This window comes from Mytilus californianus, unplaced genomic scaffold (genome assembly GCF_021869535.1).
Source record: "Mytilus californianus isolate M0D057914Y unplaced genomic scaffold, xbMytCali1.0.p SCAF_1, whole genome shotgun sequence".
Lineage (NCBI taxonomy): Eukaryota > Metazoa > Mollusca > Bivalvia > Mytilida > Mytilidae > Mytilus > Mytilus californianus.
The window spans coordinates 107628152-107634153 of NW_026262581.1; positions in this window are offsets into that span (position 1 = coordinate 107628152).

The window sequence follows — 6002 nt, forward strand, 5'->3', positions numbered from 1 at the left end:
TCATTAGTTACTTTCTAAAAGTAATGGTGTAAAAAATGAAGGTTTCATTTTACAGAAAGTTAACAATCTTGAGTGCTCATATTTTATCTATAGTATCTCTCAATCCAACAGAAGCATTCAGGTTGTGACCTCATTTTCACTGCTTTATGATGGCAGATATGTAACATATTATGATGATCTTTAGCAGAGGCATATAGCTTAGCCATGCCCTTTCATTCAGTGTTGACAAACGGCGTCCAGATTCCTGTCAAAATTAAGTTGTCACCCTAAAGACAGAGACTTGCTTGTTTTTTATGTAGACCCTTATAAAGTGAATTGGTAATGCTATTTCATAGATGATACTTCCACAAGTATAATTATATCTAGTGAAACAAAGCTAATGCATGTAGTATATCCATTTTATCTTACTATGTAAAGTTTTATTTGTCTCATACCTTGATGTGCTGGTGTTCTGTTGGTTAAGCAATTTCAGAAATAGAGTGCTTGGCACCACAACTGGTACTATTTATATTTTTGGACAATAAATTGCATTTAATAGGATTGAAAGGAGATGTTGGATACTTAAAAAGGAAAGAAAAAAGAAAAGATGTAGAAGTCAACTTATTAAGATCTTCAACAAAAGTCAGTTCAATGTCTGTACCACAGGTCAAATATAAAGATAGTATACCAATCCAGGTACAAAACAAACAAACATATATGAAAATGAAAACAATCAAATGACCTCAAAACTGTGTGAACATTGGTGCATTGACAATGTACATATATCCTGCTAAGTCCGCATCACCTGTCACACCATTAATTAGAACTACACCCAGCTTAAAGTCTTACGAACAGGATCATGACAATATAATGTCATATTGACATAGGATAACCTGAGAAATCAATGTTAAAGTTAACATGCCAGTGAGTTGAGATAAACCAACTCATGTTATTATACTTCATGTCAAAATGCCAGATTTTGATTGGTTAATACGAGGGAGACAATTTACTCTATTCTATGGTAAATACTCTATCACACTTCACAGAGACGCTTATTCAGGTGTGCGCTTTATTAAATACAGATGGTTGTTATGTACAAGACGTCATAGTTTATTACTTTAAATTTGAAATTTAATAGACATAATAACAGAACATTCAGTATAATAAATTAAATAACACATATCTGAGAGGGTGATAGAGCAGATTGTTACCCCTCGCCTCAGTTGACAATGTTTTCTCGGGGTAACAATCTGCTATATCACCCTCTCAGCTATGTGTTATTTATATAATGTCAACCATAGAACATGGGAAGTAGTAATTCCAGTCATTCTTCAAAAATTCATAGTAGTTTTGGGGTTAAAAACTGCACAAAGTGCAATCAAATGTCCTTAGTTTCTGCTGATTTGCTTTATTTCAGCCATCTTTTCTACCTGTTTTGTTAGTACACACAATATAGAACAAAGAGGTAATATTTATAAGATTGTATCCATGCCCATGTTAAGCAATTTATTCATAGTTTAATTTTATACTAAATATTCAGTTTACAAAATGATATGCACGTGTTTTCGCATACTTGTCAAGAAAACCATTTTATTACACAAGTTGCAGAAAGTAGTGCATGGTGCACAAACCTATCATTGAGATAACTCAACTCAAGGAGTAATACCACCATTATTTTTTTCCGGTATTAGTCTTTGTTAAATTGGCATTTTTCAAAAAATTGTGCAGAATTTATCTTTGTTTCAAATAAAGAAATACTTGAGTAAAGTTTTATTCTGTCCAGCACTTCAGTGAAAATTTCACATAGTATTTCATTGCATATAAGATAATAACCATCACCAGAAGTAAACCAATCAAATTTAAACCCTTTCTATCGACCGCAAAAAAAATTTGCGTCCATATTGGTATGACGTTGGCGTCATTGTCGTCGTCGTCCAAAGACACATTGGTTTTCGCACTCTAACTTTAGTTTAAGTGAATGGATCTCTATGAAATTTTACCATAAGGTTCAATACCACAAAAGGAAGGTATGGATTGATTTTGGGGGTTATGGTACCAACAGTTAAGGAATTAGGGGCAAAAAAGGGGCCAAAAATAAGCACTTTTGTAACTTCCAGACATAATTTGAGTGTCAGTGTATGGATCTCTCTGACATTGTACCACAAGGTTCCATATCACAAAGGGAATGCTGAGATTGATTTCGGGGATAATTGCCTCAAAAATTTTCAAGTTCTTAGACCACATTCATTCTGTGTCAGAAACCTATGCTGTGTCAAATATTTAATCACAATCCACAGTGCTGTATCAAGCTTGAATGTTGTGTCCATACTTGCCCCAACTGTTCAGGGTTCGACCTCTGCGGTCGTATCAAGCTGCGCCCAGCGGAGCATTTTATTTCTCCTGTTAACAAGCTTTAGTAACCATGTCACCTCAAGTTTCCAAAAGCATTTTATAGAAACATAAAATAAATGTGGATTGTGGACACATGTGGACACAGATGATGCCCCCGCTTGCATATCATATAGTTATAAAGGGACATAACTGAAGAACAGTAAAAGTGACACTACCCAAATTTGAACTTGATCTGAGTTTTGTGGTAATAAGCATTGTGTGTAAGTCTCATAACATTTGGTTGAGGCTAACTTAAGTAGAGAACAGAAACTAAAATTCAGCAATTTTTCCATTTGTAAACACGCATAACTCTAGAACGGTTGTGTATAAGTTTTATAACATTTGGTTGAGACAAACTAAAGTTAGAGAACGGAAACAAAAAAATTGTACATTATCTAAGTTTTGAGGTAATGAATATTGTGTATAGGTTTCATAATGTTTGGTTGGGTCAAACTTAAGTTACAGAATGGAAACTAAAAATTTTGCAATCTTTCGATTTATAAAGGGACATAACTCAATAATGGTTAAAGTGACACTACCCAAATTCAACTTGATCTGTGTTTTATCAGTGGAAGGCAAAATTAAACATTGCATTGTATAAAGCATTGATAGTAGTTGATTCAACTATAATCATGAACAAAGGAAGATAACTCCAATTTTGATAAAATGCTCCGCTGGGCGCAGCTTGATACGACCGCAGAGGTTGAACCCTGAACAGTTGGGGCAAGTATGGACACAACATTCAAGCTTGATACAGCACTGAATTTGGATTGTGACTAAATATAAAAACAGCATAGGTTTCTGACACAGAATGAATGTGGTCTAAGAACTTAAAAAGATTTAATTTACCTATTCAAACCATATCATTATTATTTGCTTTTATATATAAATCAGAAATAACCAATTTAAAATGGAAAAAGGAAAAAAAGGAAAAAATATCCCTCCCCCAAATTTTTTAAACCCCCTTATGATTCATCACCCCAAAACTCAATCCCAGCCTTCCCTTTGTGGTATGGCACCTTGCAGTACAATTTCAGAGAGATCCATACACTTGAACACAAGTTATTGTCTGGAAACTAGAAAAATGTTTGTTTTTAGGCCCCTCTTTGGCCCCAAATTCCTAAACGTTAAGGGCAATTATCCCCAAACTCAAACCCAGCTTTCCCTTTGTGATATGGAACCTTGTAGTACAATTTCAGAGAGATCTATACACTTACACACAAGTTATTGTCCTGAAACTAGAAAAATGCTTGTTTTTTTGCCCCTTTTTGGCCCCTAATTTCAAAAATTTGAGGCAATTACCCCCAAAATCAATCCCAGCCTTCCCTTTGTGGTATGGTACCTTGCAGTACAATTTCAGAGAGATCCATACTCTTGAACACAAGTTATTGTCTGGAAACTAGAAAAATGTTTGTTTTTAGGCCCCTTTTTGGCCCCAAATTCCTAAACGATAAGGGCAATTATCCCAAAACTCAAACCCAGCTTTCCCTTTGTGATATGGAGCCTTGTAGTACAATTTCAGAGAGATCCATACACTTAGACACAAGTTATTGTCCTGAAACTAGAACGGTTGTATAAAAATGCTTGTTTTTTGCCCCTTTTTGGCCCCTAATTCCTAAAATTTTGAGGCAATTACCCCCAAAATCAATCTCAGCCTTCCCTTTGTGGTGTGGTACCTTGCAGTACAATTTTAGAGAGATCCATACAATTGAACAATTTAACACAAGTTATTGTCTGCAAACTAGAAAAATGCTTATTTTTGGCCCCTTATTCCTAAACCTTTTGGGCAATTACCCCCAAACTCAATTCCAGCTTTCCCTTTGTGATATGGAATTTTGTAGTACAATTTCATAAAGATCCATACACTTACACACAAGTTATTGTCATAAAACTAGAAAAATGCTTTGTTTTTTTGCCCCTTTTTGGCCCCTAATTCCTAAAATTTTGAGGCAATAACCCCCAAAATCAATCCCAGCCTTCCCTTTGTGGTATGGTACCTTGCAGTACAATTTTAGAGAGATCCATACAATTGAACAATTGAACACAAGTTATTGTCTGCAAACTAGAAAAATGCTTATTTTTGGCCCCTTATTCCTTAACCTTTTGGGCAATTACCCCCAAACTTAATTCCAGCTTTCCCTTTGTGATATGGAATTTTGTAGTACAATTTCATAAAGATCCATACACTTACACACAAGTTATTGTCATACAACTAGAAAAATGCTTGTTTTTGCCCCTTTTTGGCCCCTAATTCCTAAAATTTTGAGGCAATTACCCCCAATATCTATACCAGCATTCCCTTTGTGATATGGAATTTTATAGTACAATTTCATACAGATCCATACACTTACACACAAGTTATTTTCATAAAACAAGAAAAATGCTTGTTTTTTTGCCCTTTTTGGCCCCTAATTCCTAAAATTTTGAGGCAATTACCCCCAAAATCAATCCCAGCATTCCCTTTGTGATATGGAACCTTGTGGTACAATGTCCGAGAGATCCATACACTAACACACAAGTTATGTCTGGAAGTTACAAAAATGCTTATTTTTGGCCCCTTTTTGGCCCCTAATTCCTTAACTGTTGGTACCAAAACCCCCCAAAATCAATCCCAACCTTCCTTTTGTGGTATTGAACTTTATGGTAAAATTTCATAGAGATCAATTCACTTAAACTAAAGTTAGAGTGCGAAAACTAATGTGTCTTCGGACGAGGACGCCAACGTCATACCAATATACGACTCCAAAATTTTTTTGCAGTCGTATAAAAATTACTTGAATAATGACATTGATATTTTTAGAAATTACATTTAGTTAAAACAAACTCAAGTTAGAGAACGGAAACGAAAAATTCAGCAATTTTTTTCATTTGTAAAGGGGCATAAGCCTAGAACGGTAATCAAAGTGCCTGTAAGCACTGAATGGTAAAGATTGCTTTAATTTATCAGTAGGAAGTAAAATTGAATATTGCATTGTATAAAGCATTGGTTGTAGTTGATTCAACTACCATTATGCACAAAGAAAGGTAACTCCAATTTTCAAAGAAGACTTTAAAATATTTTTAGAAATGAAGGGTAATAAATTGCTTCGCTGAGCGCAGCTGGATATGACCGCAGATGTCCAACCCGGAAAAGTTGGGCCAAAATGGACACAATATTCACGCTTGATACAGGTCTGAATTTGGATTGTAACTAAATTTTTGACACATAATAGGTTTCTGACACAGAAAAACTGTAGTCAAAGAACTTCAAATTGGTTATATGATTTGAATTTATATTCAATTTATTGCTTCTGTGCAATACACTATGCTGTTGCGAATTGACCCGCCCCCCCCCCCCCCCCCCCCCTACAAAAAAAAATTATTTTACCCCAGTTTTTTTGCTTTTGTGCAATACACTATGCTGTTGAATATTAACCCCCCAAAAAAAATATTTGAAGAAATTTTCTTTTAATTTCTGAAATCTGAAATGATAAAAATTGTCCCCCCTCCAATTTTTTTTCACCTCCCCCCTTTCCCTTATTCCCCAAAAAAAATTCTTTCCCTCAAGATATGGTCAGTATCTCAATTCAAATTTCTAATGCAGTTTGCAACCAAAATTACCCATTTAAATACATCATAAAAGTTTTAAAATA